The following is a 15140-nucleotide window of genomic DNA, read 5'->3' as shown; positions in this document are numbered from 1 at the left end:
TATCTGTATTATGTCCGCGGAGATTGGAGAGAGAATGTCTCTCTTTTTCTAAAAGTGTCCGGAAATACGTTTTGCGTATGCTTGACATATACTATTAATGCATTCTTATTGGTGTATACTTATGCAAGTTAAAGAAAAATTTGAGATTATTTGTATGTTATTTACAAAGTATCGTATTTGCGGAATATCGATAAAAATATCACATTATATTTCTAAAAAGAAATAATGATTCGAAAATGTGTTATTTGCAGAGTGTGTTATTCTGCAGAAAATAGTGTTTCTTTTCATTCGTAAGTAATAATGAAAAAGGATTTATTGTAAAGTAACATATATTGAGCATACTTTAATAATTGTAGAAGCATTTGTGCAATTTTTTTATTTTACAAATAAATAAATAAATTTTATAAATTTTGAGAGCTTTAAATTATAAATTCAAATCAATTATTATATTCTTAATACATAATAATTTTTAGAATAAGAGTTATTTAATTGTTTCATTTGAAATTAAAAAAAAAATTTACATTCTATTACCCTTTTTTAATAAATTTTATTACATTAGAACATTAGGTTCACGTTGCTTAGAATTTTTAATATTTAAAGCAGAATAGATATATTTGTGAGCAATGGAAAAAAAAGAACAAGAAGCTTAAATACAATATGTATAAACAACACGAACTGCCTATTTATAGAAAACCATTTATTATTAGTCTCAAAACATTTATTGTTTAAAATAATTATAACTATCATATTTTTCCAAAAACTCGCAATTTTAAAAAGAAAATTATTCTTCTATAATTTTATTTAAAAAACGAGTGTATTGTGTATCATATATATATATATATATATATATATATATATATATATATATAATAAAATAACATTAGAAACTATATATAAAACTAAAATTTAAGTATGTAGCAAATATGCCATGCATGATTCATTAAATATTGTAATTCTTATTTTATTTTTTTTTATTATTTTACAAAATTACCATAAAAAATAAAAACTTCTATATAGAATTACATATCGTTTATTTTAAAACTCTTTCCACAAATTAATCTAAAAGTTTTATCTGATGTTTTTTCACTTTTTTTATATATATATATTTTTTTATTTTACTGCATTTTATATGTTTGACTATGAAGTCTTTCATTCTTTACTCTTCATCAACATTTATTGTTTTCGATCATATTATTATATTAATCCGTCATATGCTTCGAACTCATGCGCAATACATATTTCCGGACATCTTAAAAGAAAGAAATATCAAAAAGTATGTCTCTCTGTCTCCCGCGGATACTGTTTCTTATGCGGAAACTATAGCAATTGCCAATCCATATCTATAAGGTCTATGGTTACGCCGCATGTGACGGCACCCTTAGTATCTCAAATTGGCGCAATTGCGCCACCTGGCAACTCTGCATTTGATTGGTCAGTCGTAAGAAAATCACTAGTCAGTAGTCGTAGAAGTTTTGAATTGGTCATCTCTACCGACTCACCGATTCCGATTCACAGACTCATTTCCGACTCATCGATTGTAGCTTAAGAGGATCCTAAAGTGAGGGGAATTACCGACACATTACAGTGCATCAAAGAACTTTTTATTGGTTTGACAGATTGCAAAATCCTTTCAGGCAATTAAAATACACATAAAAAGAATATGCGGAACAATCGATTTAACAAGTAAATAAGAAAAAAATTAAAAAATTCACATAATTTTAGATCGTACAGCTGTTACATCAGATCTTCGTTTCCTTAATACAAAAATTCTACAGCTCATATATACAAAATGAGTACGTTCCGCATTTCGGACTAGATGAATAAACAATACTATATTTTGGATTTATGATTGAAAGCTTAGAAAAAAAGTTTGAGATTTGAACAGATTGTGTATGATTTTATGCGTATATATATATATATATATACGCATAAAATCATATATATATATATATATATATATATATATATGCTTGGCGCAGTATAAAATGATAAGTAGAGCAGTAATTGTAGTTGACAGATCTTGCAGAGGTGGCGTTGCAGAGGAAAGATAAAGACAAACGATCTATGAGATCGATAAAACGTTCAATAAGCTTGCTTGCTAGAATAAAGTGAATTTAATTTTTTATCGAAATCGATCATCTCGCATTTCTTTTTTGTGCTATGTTTCAATTGCACAAAAGGATTTTGTAATCTGTAAAGCCAATTCAAAGATGCCGGCTGTAATGTGTCGATAATCCCGTCAGTATTTTCAATAAAAACAGTCAACATATTGTTACGTCGTGACGACTCTTCTCTTTCATGATTCTTCTCTTTCGGGTATCAATTATTAGAATTTAATTAAGCGGATAAACGAGAGACACATGTTCTGTTACTCTGTTAGATCGCGACGGTTACACAACTGATCTCTTCCGGGAGTCGGTTACTAGAATTTGGCTAAGCGGATAATCCCTATTATCCTAATCGCGGAAGAACAACATGTGTACAGATGTTTTCCTCAACGAAATCATATATATATAGTGCCCTTAAAGGCACGGAGCGCGCACTGCTACTTCCTTTTTTCACGCGGTCAGAACATTTTCAGTCAGTTTGTCAGTAATTCAATCAGTCGGTGTCAGTCGAAATAAATTTTTTCACCAAGTACAAGTGACCAAGTTTCCTGGCGACACCGCTTCCATCTTCATCATCTCGCAGGTCCCAAGTCTTCGGCATTTCAGAATAACAGTAAGTTTGACTACACATAGTAAAATTCTCTAATAATAATAGTTTTTGGGTCTCTTCTCCTTATATTTTCTCATTTCTCCCTTACATCCTTTCTATCCTTTGCTGTTCTCCTTACATTTCTACTCCTTTTTCTTTTTCTTTTCTCTTTCTTTCTTTGCTTGGACTGTCGGACCTCTCGAGCTCCCTATGCGTTGCGGAACACTCAGCAGGTTCATGGCCGCGGAATAATTCGGCAAAATCTGCTTCTTCTCTGTTGGTTTCAGCCGTCGAACCTCACTGACTCCCTATGCATTGTGGAACACTCAGCAGGTTCATGGCCACCGAATAATTCGGGAAATCTATTCTTTTTTTTCTCTCCTCTCTTACAATTTTCTCTTTCCCTTCTTAATTTCTCTCCTCCGTCGGATCTCTCGGTTTCTTGAAATATTTCAGAGATAGCCTTAAGGTTTACGATTAATGACATTTCCTTCATATTCCAAATCCATTTCTTCTAGTGAGATCTGCATCATCCTCTCTTTCCGACGCTCAGAGACGGAGGCGAGCCCTGAAGAGGCTCCGTTATCGTCGCAACAAGCGAGCTCGTCGATCAGCCAACTACCTCTCGCCTAGGACATCCGAGGATTTTATACATGCTGAAGAAACCACGAGTTGTTCCAGCACGACCTTATTCATTGTGCATATCTCCTCTGTCCTATTCCCCGATTAGACCATCCGAATCTGGGTCACCCCCAGATTTCAGCGCACTCTTCCCAGAGCGCCATGACACAAATTTCCAATATCCAGATTTCCGCACCAAGAAATCCTTGGAGAGTTCTGCGAACTCCGAACTCCTTCCCGAAATGCTTAGATCTTTTTTGTTAAGCTTTTTGTCGTGCGAAAAGCTTGGGTTCGATCCCCAACCACTTTCCGCTAGGAGATTATGCTATCCGCTCATATCTCCTTTTTTTTTATTTTTCTTAGAAACATAAAATATACGACTATACCTGACGATGTCTGAAAAATTTAATTAGAATAAATTATCTGAAAAATTTAATTAGAATAAAAAATTTTTAATAACATTTTATTTGCAAAATAAAAATGTTATGGCGCTGTATATTTGTGAATTTTTATCATAGTGCGGGTGTATCTTTAAAAATATGAACAATTTATATATCATTGGACATTACCTCACCTTTTGCACGATATTCGCTCAATTGGTCGGTTGTTTCCGGGTCGTACGCAGATCCAAGTCTCATCTCCAGTTATCACGCGTTTCATCTTGTCCTGGTAGTCAGAAATCATTGTTTCACACACTTCAACACGACGCTGTTTTTTAAAAAAATTGAGTGTTTTCGGAACCAAACGAGATTTGACTCTTCTCAAGCACAAATGGTCTTTCAAAATGGTCTGAACTGATTCGAAATGGTCTGAAATGAAATGTTTACAGTATCGGCAAGTTCTCTAATTGTCAATCGACAATTTTGGAGCACCAAATCCTTGATTTGCTTCACGTGTTGTTCATCAGTTGATGTTTTTGGTCGTCTTTGATGTGGTTCGTTTTCTACGCTTTCTCGACCATCTTTCAACATTTTATATCAGTCAAATACTCTTGGTCTTGATAGAGCCTGGTCACCAAAAGCCTTCTGCAACATTCTGAACGTTTCAGTAGCAGAAATTTCATTCCGCAAACAAAATAAAATACAATTTCTTTGCCCAACAGAATCACACATCGTAAAAATCGAAAAAAATACTTTTAGATATTCACAAAAAGCGTTCACTATTAAACAAATGAAGAAAATGACATGAAATTTCACACAGATGTCAAAGACAGTACTTCCAACTTAATCAAAAAAATATTTGTCAGAATCGATGAACCCGCGCAGTTTAAATTTTAAAAATTTCGTTTATATTTGATCACAGTAATATATGGCAAAAATGCACAGTTTGGTCTTCCATCTTCAACTTGTTATAAAATCTCCAAAACTCAACCAAATTGCTTAATTTTTTTTTTAGAATGAAGCTAGAACTCAGCTGTCAAATGACATAGCAATAATATACTCGTAGATGCGAATAACTCTAGTACTCCCAAAAATGAACTAGCACCATCTGTTACAAAAATGCGTCATGACTTTTCCAACAACCCAATGTATATATATATAGTATAATTTTTTTATTTGATATCAGTATGATTTATATACAAAGATTTATATACAATTATATACAAAGATTTATATACAAATAAAAAAATTATACTAAAAAAAGAGATATACGTTACACATGAATACACGGCATATATTACCAATTTTTTATTTTTATTTTAAAGAAATAATCGCTATTTTTAGACTAATAATAGACTAATATAAAATCATTACACTAACATATACGTTATATGTAGCATTGTGTTTGTGTTGTAATATTATTTATTAAGATACCAATATTAAAATATTATATTAATATTAAACAATATTGTCATTGCAATACAATTTATATATTTACAAACAAAAGAGAAAAAGTGTCTCTGGTGCTGCAACAGCAGCATCAGCTACAATTGCAGCAGCTGCGGGAAGAATACGAGTTGCAATTCTAACAGTTCTGCGAGAAGCTAGATATACTGATATTGAAAAGAATGCTTTTGTTGGCAAATCTAAACATTTAGTCACATGTTCAAAATAGTTTTGTTGGGCATTTAAAATTATTTTAAAATTATTTTTAAAATTATTTTCTGTGATTCAAATTTATTTTAACTCAATCTGTATTCAAATTGATTGTTACAAAATAAAAAATTTTTGCAATATTATTATGTTTAAGCATCCTACATTTTGATAGTCCAACAAAATTATTTTCAGATCTGTATCTGATCAAATTTTTAAATTTGCTAACAAAAATGTTTTCTATACAGCAACAGGGATTGCAGCAGCCACCGCAGCAGCTACCACCGCAGCAGCAACGTCACCAACGCAACAGCAACAGCAACTACTGCAGTAGCAGCAACAAAAAAATGGTATGTATTATTTGTTGAAATGAAAGTGTACATCCACACATACATATGTAATATAAAATAAATATGTATATATACATATAAACATTTTGATACTTGTGTTACATCCAGTGGACTCCATAATTCTTTTCTTTCCAAAAAAAGACGAATAATATAATTTTCTTTGTATAAAAATATTGATTTCTTCTTCCATTGATAAGATGTTGAATTATACTAAATTTCAAAAAACAAAAGAAAGATTTGCAACCGCTCTGACTATTATAATGATACTCTTAATTTTAAAAGAATATGCAAAGAATTATTATTATTATTAATTCCCGAGTTAGAGCTATCGTGAGTCCTTGGCACATATCAAACACGAGCGAAGACGATGTAATGTAAACATCCTATCTACACCATCAGATTTCCTGCCGCTGTCTTCACCCCTCAACCAAGAATTGGACTCTAATCATCCCATATAAATAGGGCTGCTTCCGAATCGCGACAACATTAAGTATTTTTTTATTAGTGGCACAGCTTCCATCCATTCAATCAACTATTTTAAATTCGAACACTTCGGCTTAGTGCATCAGATTCCAACTTTCTGAGGAAACGTCAAGACTTGTTTTTTCTCAAGATAACCGTTCCCCCCCCCCTCTCTCTCTCTTTCTCTCTCACTAATTGAGAGCTGTACAAGGGTTCTGGTTGATCTTTTCTTTCACTCTCTCATACGCATTCACACCTCTCTTTATTTATCAATTCTTTTCCTCTTAGTGAATCGAACGGAAGTCCCAGCTTCTAAGGTTCGACAACGTGATACTAAAAAATGATCTCATCGTTGTCATTCTTACGATTGGAATCGACGGAAATGTTAGGGTCGAATCAAAAAGTCTAAGCAGATATCAAAAGAGCCGATCGAACTGCCAACATTAGCAATTACTGCTCCTAAATCTTCTCTCAATCAACCTTCAGCATCGCTTCCTCACCTGTCTATTGAATCAGCTTTATTATGTTCATCTAACTCTATTCCTCCTTCCGATACAACGTCAATATTAACTAATCGCACCGAGTTCTTCCCGTGCATCCATCCGATGCAGAATAACTTCTCGACTTCTATGCTCTATCCCTAGATCCTCTATTCCGAGATGGAGAACCCCTCTTTGAAGATTTAGATTTAAAAGACGAAGAATCCCATCCTATCGTCCTAATAACCCCACCTCCCGAGGAACATCAAGAATACTTCTCTCCTTAAATCTCATGTATTAATCTTCAGTTATCATATACATATTATATACAATTCTTTATTATTTATTATTTTTCTTATTATTTATATTTTTGTAATCTTTCCTTTATTTTCCTTATTATGTAATCATTAAGTTAACTAGAGAATATTGTATTACCGGGTAGGATTACCATACCAAAGATTCACTCATACATTCATACTCTCCCTCGTAAGAATCCTCTCCCGATGGCCTCCGTACTTATGTAACACCTGCAATATCACACATATTAGGTGTACAAAAAAGTTCTGAGTTTTTTTTTGTAAAATTCAATCTTTATTCAAAAACAAACAAAAAAATATTAATCAGCGAAAAATTCCCCGTTTGCATCAACGACCTTTTGCCATCTTTCGGGTAGCTTGCGAATTCCTTGACGATAGAAGCTCACGGCTTCGAAGCGATAAAATCATGCATTTTCATATCTCTTCAAATCTCACGAAATGTGTATCAGCCATGCTGTAACGACCGGAATAGATAGTAATCGGAAGGCGCCATGTCTGGGCTATACGTCGCGTGCGGGAGAAATTCCCAGCCTAACGCAAAGATATGGACCTGAGTTGCTTTCGCAACATGTGGTCGAGCATTGTCATGAAGCAAGATCACTTTACGACGTCCTTGGCCAGTAAATGGCTTCTTTTCTTTTAATGCATCGCTCAAATTGGTCAATTGTTGTTGGTAGCGGTCTGCCGTGATTGTTTCACCCAGTTGTAACAACTCGTAATACAACACACCTTTCCAACCCCACCAGATACAGAGCAAAACCTTCTTGGCGTGGATATTGGGCTTTGGCGTCGATGTCGAAGGTTGACCAGGGTCAACCCATAATTTTCTACGTTTAGGATTATCATAAAGAATCCACTTTTCATCGCTTGTAATGATTTTGTGCAGAAAATCTTTTTTACGGAACTTTGAAAGCAAAGTGAGTGCAGTGTCACGCCGACGATTTTTGTTGTCTTCGGACAATTCATCTGCCTGCGGAACCCATCTGCCTTCCTTCTGAATCTTTCCCATCGTATGTAAACGGTTTGCTGCGTAACGCCAAGCTGTTCTGCAAGCTCCTTTTCAATTTGCGCAGAGTTTATATCCAGCAGTGCTTGCAATTCGTCCGTTTCAATCTTTTGAGGGCGTCCAGCACGCGGTTCATCTTCAAGACTGAAATCTCCTTGGCGAAATTTTTGATACCATTTTTTACATGTAGTATGATTTACAGCGTTCTCTCCATATACAGCACAAATCATTGCAGTGGATTCAGCAGCATTTTTCTTCAGAAACGCGAAGTGGATGGAAAATCGAATATGCTCTTTTGTTATTGCCATCGTGAACACTACTGATTTTTGAGATTATGTGCATCAAACGCCAAACCGTATGGCATTTTAGAAGACCAAATGTCAACGCTTTAAAACCGCAAAAGGGCGAGAAGATATATAAAATTTAAATTGTTATTTCGGTTGTATGAAATCTAAAGCTCAGAACTTTTTTGTACACCTAATATATACACACACCTACACAAATATTTTTTCTTTTGTTTTTTCTGTTTTTTTTTATATATATTATGTATACTTTTATTTTACTAATTAAAATCATACTTTTATTTATCACTTTTATTTATCAATACTTTTATTTTACTAATTAAATGTTTACATTTTAATTTTTATTTTTATTTTTTTTAAAACCCTTGATCTCTTTTCCCCTATTGATCGCACGAGGTCTTTCCCTTGTAATAAAAATTAAGTTTCTTTACCAAAAAACACCGACGAACGTACGTCTACAGCGAGGTGTCATAGCGAAGTGTCATAGATTCTTTATCACTGATCCAGTGCCGAGACAATGTGTTCGACTCGAGATCATGTTTCCATGCCTGACTCTCGAGAGAGCAGCTGCTCGTCCTTCCGAACCCATTCAATTCTCATTCATTTAAATCCTTAATTCTTAATTTTACAATTTACTTTAGGCTGGACATAACACTTGTTTATTTTCAGTACAAGGTGCTGGATGCGCTAGAGCTCGGTGATATCGGCAAAGAGAAGGCCTCACGGCCTACGATTGAAGAGGCCAGCAAATAAATAGACCAGCGAGGAGGCAGATGCCAGCGAGGAAACAGAGGCCAGCGAGGAGGTAGAAGCAAGGAGGGGCCTATTATAATAAAAAAATATTATTTTCAATAAATATATTATGTTGTAACAGAGCATATGTAAATGCTCTGTTACAAAACGCGCGCTATACGGCCCACACCGTCCGAGGCCGCCCGAACATCCCCGACTCCGATCGAGCGAACACACGCGCGCGGCTGGTCTGTCACGCACCGACGGCATGACAGATCAACTGTTTCAAAACTCTCAGCACGAAATAAGTATATAAACCCGGCGATTTTTGCAGAAAAGAACCAGACTTGTCCGACCGCTTTCGAAATCACCGATCCGATCCGAACAACGCGAGAATCTTCTCGCGTCGAATACCGAGCGTTCCCAGTATTCCCATTATATTCTTTCACGAAAAATCAGAGTGTTCTCGGGTTTTTCTTCCACGGGATACCGAGCGTTCTCAGTATTTTCGTTTCCTTCTCGTCCGGGAAGTCGAAGCGTTTTTGGACTTTTCTTCTACGGAATATTGGGCGCTCGCGATTCTCGTATTGAGAGAATAGGACCATCATCTCTCTGGAGTACCGGTCGTGGGGATTCGAAAGAATACATGTATATATGTATATTGTAATATATATATATATATATATATATATATATGTATCATTGTATTGTTGACGTGTTATTCTAAACATGTTATTTGCGATAAATATCATCACATGCCTCGGTAGTCGAAAGGATAAGATGCCTGCCCGGTAAGCAGGAGATTCAGGTTCGATTCCTGGCTGAGGTGGTATTTTTTCGCAAAATAATTACGAATTTTCACGACTGGTTCATGGTCGGGCCCCGCCGTGACCAGGCCAGCGAGAAGGTAGAAGCAAGGAGGGGCCTATTATAATAAAAAAATATTATTTTCAATAAATATTTTTTTATATATATATACATATTTATAAAAGTAAATTGATAACGACATTGCGCGTCACACCGCCAATTCGGCAAGTCGAAATCATAGCATTAAGGAATCGAGCATGATCGAGAAAGAAGAAGACAGCAATAATAATCTGTCTTCTACCGCTCAAAGCTAATCGAAGCGCGGAGTGTACACGGATGAGCGCTCATCGAGAAAGAAGAAAGCAACAATAGTAATCTGTTCTTCTCTACCGCTTGAAGCTGACCAAAGCGCGGAGAGTACACGGACGAGCGCTCACGCTAGTGTACGTGCCAGCCTATCCCCTCCACATGCTGCAGCGTGGCTACAACATACATGGTCTGGCATCCTGGTTACAGCAAATCGAACCGCAAGAGGCGGAGTTCCCTTTCTCTTCCCTCGTTTACATATCTTAGAAACGAAAGGCAAGTCAGTAGCTCGCCGGAAGTTTTCAATCAACGATATTGAAGATGACGTTATCGGGGATGTATGAGAGGCGAGAGGCAGAGTCACGTACGAGGAAAAAAATCGTTCTGGAGCGGTGATAAGGAGAGATTTTATTAGTGTCGGTCCACAATAAATATTTAATCTTTAAGTCGTAAGAAATTGACCAATCATAGTCGATTATTCTTTTCATATTCGATTATAATTGGTCAATTTCTTACTTCTTAAAGCTTAAATCACCTATTGTGGACACTTAGGGATGTAAAACAGATAAAAAAATGACGCTTCTTGAGGAAAAAAAATGTTTAAATGGCTTCGCGACGTGTCTCTTTTCCGTTTGCTACGCAACTGCCGGAAGTCCGACCGCAACGATGATAGCAGATTTGTCTATCGTTTATTTCATTGTTTTCTTTTTTCTATTCTATCGCCTTTATTCTTCTGTTTTTTAATTTTTTTCGTTCTATTATCTTTACTCTTAGCGGTATTATGTACGAAATTTCTCGTCAATTCGGGGGAGCGAGATCGTTGTTCGTTGGGAATCGCGCGTCTTTTTTTTAATCGCGCGAAAGGAGATCTCATCTTTTTATATTTCATCAATCTGCGATTTCGGAAGATCGATTCGGAAGAAGAAAAAAAGTTTTTCCTAGTTCCGCTTGTCATTGCCACGAGATGCGAATACGCTACTTACGTACGGTTCGCCGGAAGTTCGACCGCAACTACGATAGGAGACTGGTCATATATTAGAGCGTTAAATATGTTATCTTGCCTGATTTGTTTTCCGAATTTTTTGGTATCAGTCGATGAGAGTGACCTCGCTATCGATGTTCCTCGTCGAAGAACGATCTGGCGATCCATCGATTCGAAAAAAAAAAAAAATGAAGAAAAATTCTTTCTCGGAATCGCGCGTTTTTTTTTTCTAAATCCGCACGATAAGAGCATTTGTTGAGAGACACGGTCATGGTTTGTCGCCAAGTGTGAAGCCAGCGCTTCGAGCGTGAGCTGACGAGTTGCTATCCACGTTATTGGATCTCTCCTATCAACGTTATTGGATCTTAATAACAACTGAATCGATCAATTTCTGAATAGGCGCAATTGATAGCTTAGATTTGAATTATATAACAAAAGTGTTTTTAGTTTTCCTCTCCGTGTCATACGAGCGGAGATACTATGATCAAAGTCTGACACCTAGAAATTTATTTCTAAGAAACGTTGTCATTATTATTGTCATTGTCGTCATTCCCGTCCGTATGGGCTATGATTGCAATTTTCGCAACTACGTGGCGGCGACGATAAAATCCTCGGCGCGAGATATGAATGTTATATAATTTCATTGTCCGCAGTTCTCTGCATATTTTCTCTCTTCCCGCACCTTTTTCGGATACCTCCGCATCCGTTCCGCAACTTTTCCGCATACTTCCGCAATCATTCCGCAACTCTCCTGTAATTTCTCCGCATATCTTTGCAATCTTTCCGCATATCTTTGCAAACATTCCGCAACTTTCTCACAATTTCCGTATATTTTTGCAACCATTCCGCGACTCTTCCGCAATCTTTCCGCATATCTTTGCAGCTATTCCGCAACCATTCCACAATCCTTCCGTATATCATAGCACCTCTACCGCAACTTTCACATCTTTTCTGCAACCATTCCGCAATTCTTTCGCAACCTTTCCGCATATTATCGCACCTCTTCCGCAACTCATCCGTAACCATTCTGCATATTTCCGCGATCCGTAATTCTTTCGCAATCTTTCCGCACATCTCCGTAATCATTTCACAACTCTCTCATAATCTTTCCGTAACCTTTCCTCTCTTCCGCAATCTTTCCGTGTATCTTTGCATCTCTTCCGCAACATTTTCATAACCATTCCGCAACTCTTCCACAATCTTTCCGTATATTTTTGTACTTCTTCCGCAACCATTTCGCAAATCTTTCACAATCCTTCCGCATATCTTCGCACCTCTTCCGCAACTCATTCGCAACCTTTCTGCAATCATTCCGCAACTTTTCCGCAATTCTTCCACAATCTTTCCGCATATTTTTGCATCTCTTCCGCAACTTTTCCGCAACCATTCTGCAACCATTCCGCAACTCTTCCACAATCTTTCCGCATATCTTTGCAGATTTTGGCATGGGTTTGACCTTATAATTGTAAAAATATTTTCAAGGTCATTTTTCATTTTCTTATTTTCATCATCTATAGACCTAGGATGTGTTCCGTTTCACGCATGAAGCGCATGAGACGACAGCGCATCACATAAGCGCATTGGCTTGTTTCCTTTTTTCCATAGAGAAACGGAATGGACTTATGCGCGTTGGGTTGTTTGTAAATATGGCGGACGAAATACCGGCTAATTCAATCTCTGGTGTCTTCCATTATTATTTGCAACCAATTTGAGATGAGTATTATTAGAAAATATTATGAAATCTCTTCGTCATCTAGCAACAGTGAGGATTCCAGTGACGAAGAAAATGAAATGTGTACCTTATATGCCATGTTAATGGTGAATGAGAGTGAAACTCCTCAGATAGAATTATCTGATTATGTGCGGAACGAATTGTCCCAGGATATTCCAGAATAATTTTTAAAGAATTTCAGGTTTATAAATGTATTTCCCGTCAATTTGATAAATATAGGTTTGTCATACTTTGATTATGTTGCAGAATGTTTCCAGAGACCTTTCAAATGATTTTGAGGCTTTTAAGTCCAGCTTTGTCATAATGTCATAATGTCATAAATGTTCGTGGAAGAAAACAAATTTTTCTAGAGAAGCAGCTTATGGTAACGTTGTAGTTCATGGCTACTCCAGATTCATATTGGTATATATTTGATTATGTTGAAATCGTTAAAAGAAATAGTACAGTATTGCAGTTGTAAGAGCCAGACAAACTTGCATAGATGCATAAGCATATGTACAAGGAAATGAATTGGTCTAGCAAATGCAAATGAATAAATCCATTTCCTTATGCATATGCTTATACATCTATGCCAAGTTTGTCTGGATAAATTCTAACTCTATCATTCTATGTACAGATCTATGTGCGTCAAGTTTGGTGTGGGAAAGGCTACTGCATTGCGCACTGTGAGACGTGTGACTTATGTCCTCCACTGTCTAGCGCCACGTTTTATAAAATGGCCAAGAGGAGAGAAGACCACCCGTGTAATTGAAGAAATTTTACATCACGTATAAAAGTGTCAAGATGCGCTTTTCAAATATAAAAATGTGGTTTATATTACAAAATGCCTCATATTATTAAAATTACCTTCTTACAAAAAGGTAAAAAAAAGGTCAAATATAGTAAGATCCTATTTAAACCTAAGTGTTATAACCTAAGTCATAATCTTATTACATTTAAATAGTATTTTATATTCATCCCTAATATGTATATCATTTATATAAAAGATTTGATATAAAAAATATGATGTTAAGTTATAATCTTATTACCTCAAAAGTTAAATGTACAATTGCTTTTAAAAAATGTAAATCAATCAATGATTTGTATCTTTGTATTCTCATTAAAATCTTCTTATTCTAAAACCCAAGATGATAATAGCTTTAATTCTTTTTCAAAATTATGATATCATAAAATTGTGTTTAACCTAATTTAATTCAAATGATATGTATCTAACATAAGTGGTAGTAGCTTTCATTCTATCTCAATATATTGTTACGTCCAGCCCAGAGTAAATTGAAAATTGTAAAATGAAGAATTAGAAATTTAAATGAATAAGAATGGAGTGGGCTCGGAAAGACGAACAGCTGCTCTCTCGAGAGTCAGGCGTTAAAACGTCTCGAGTTGATCTTATCTCGAGTTGAACGCATTGTTTATGTTTTGGCACTGGGTCAGCGATAAAGAATTGCGACACCTCGATGTAGATGTACATTCGTTTTTCATTAAAGAAATTTAATTCTTATTACCAGGGAAAGACCTCGAGCGATCAATGGGATGAGGAAAAGAGATCGAGGGTTTTAAAGAAAATAAAAATTAAAATTAAACATTGATTTTAATTGATAAAATAAAGTGTGGGAGGTGTATTGTTGGCTGTATGTTGTTTGGTATTGTGGCTGTTGATGTGTAGTTGGACGTTGTGCTTGGTGGCGTGGATGAGGATTGCGTGTGTACGCTACGTCTCGAACGTCTCGAGCGAGTGTATGGCCTGCTGCACTGTGTCGCCCGCAATCGGCTGGTGGAAGCTGGTTCTCAGATCGAGGGAAGTGTCTGTCCTCGATCAGCTGTGTGGCAGACCAACGGTGCGAGTGTCGGCACCAAGCAAAGCGAAAAGTTTAACAGCCAAGAGTCGCTATGCGTTTGGTAATAGAAGCGCAAGCTGAAGGATATATGAAGATTGCATGCACGCTGACAATCAAGGAACGCCGAGTTAATACGAAGCCATTATATTCTTGCAAACAAAAGATAAATGTTACAAAAGCTATCGGGACTGAGTTTGGGTCCCGCGCGAATAACGCGTGGGCGAATCGGTCGCGTCGGTCTCGACGCGTGTGCGCGCAAGCTTTTGTAGCCGCTCCCTGCGCCTCTCACGAGCCCCGGCTCCTCCTCGGCGTGGCCGGGGGGTGAGTGTTCATGACTCGACCTGGGCCGGTGGCAGTCCCGCGGTCTGCGTGGCGGCTTCGATGTAGAAGCGGCGAGTGTCACGGCACGGCGGCCGATGCTGCGATGATGCACTTGGCCGAGCTCGACGGCGCAGAGTTGCCACGGCCTGTCCTGCTGC

General features: G+C 36.7%; 2 long non-coding RNA genes and 1 pseudogene across 3 annotated transcripts in view; 2 read left to right on the top strand and 1 right to left on the bottom strand.

Annotated features, from left to right (window-relative positions):
- LOC105425064 (uncharacterized) overlaps positions 1 to 12066 on the top strand; it is a 47291-nt gene extending 35225 nt beyond the window's left edge. For both annotated transcript variants that reach the window (XR_016140594.1, XR_016140593.1), the window contains exons 5-6: positions 5600 to 5701; positions 8937 to 12066. This is a non-coding gene — a long non-coding RNA (uncharacterized LOC105425064). The remainder of the gene's footprint in view (positions 1 to 5599; positions 5702 to 8936) is intronic.
- On the bottom strand, positions 2635 to 4556 carry LOC105426021 (uncharacterized). Its single transcript, XR_016140601.1, has 2 exons — positions 3893 to 4556; positions 2635 to 3714 (listed from the first exon to the last, which is right to left on the bottom strand). It is a non-coding gene; the product is annotated as an uncharacterized LOC105426021 (long non-coding RNA).
- Positions 12067 to 12085: 19 nt separating the features above from the next.
- LOC148935062 (uncharacterized) lies at positions 12086 to 13582 on the top strand (annotated as a pseudogene).
- Positions 13583 to 15140: the final 1558 nt, after the last annotated feature.

This window comes from Pogonomyrmex barbatus, unplaced genomic scaffold (genome assembly GCF_055798465.1).
Source record: "Pogonomyrmex barbatus isolate J1 unplaced genomic scaffold, ASM5579846v1 scaffold6, whole genome shotgun sequence".
Lineage (NCBI taxonomy): Eukaryota > Metazoa > Arthropoda > Insecta > Hymenoptera > Formicidae > Pogonomyrmex > Pogonomyrmex barbatus.
The sequence above is the reverse complement of the archived record's forward strand: the minus strand, read 5'-3'. Positions and strand labels throughout refer to the sequence as shown.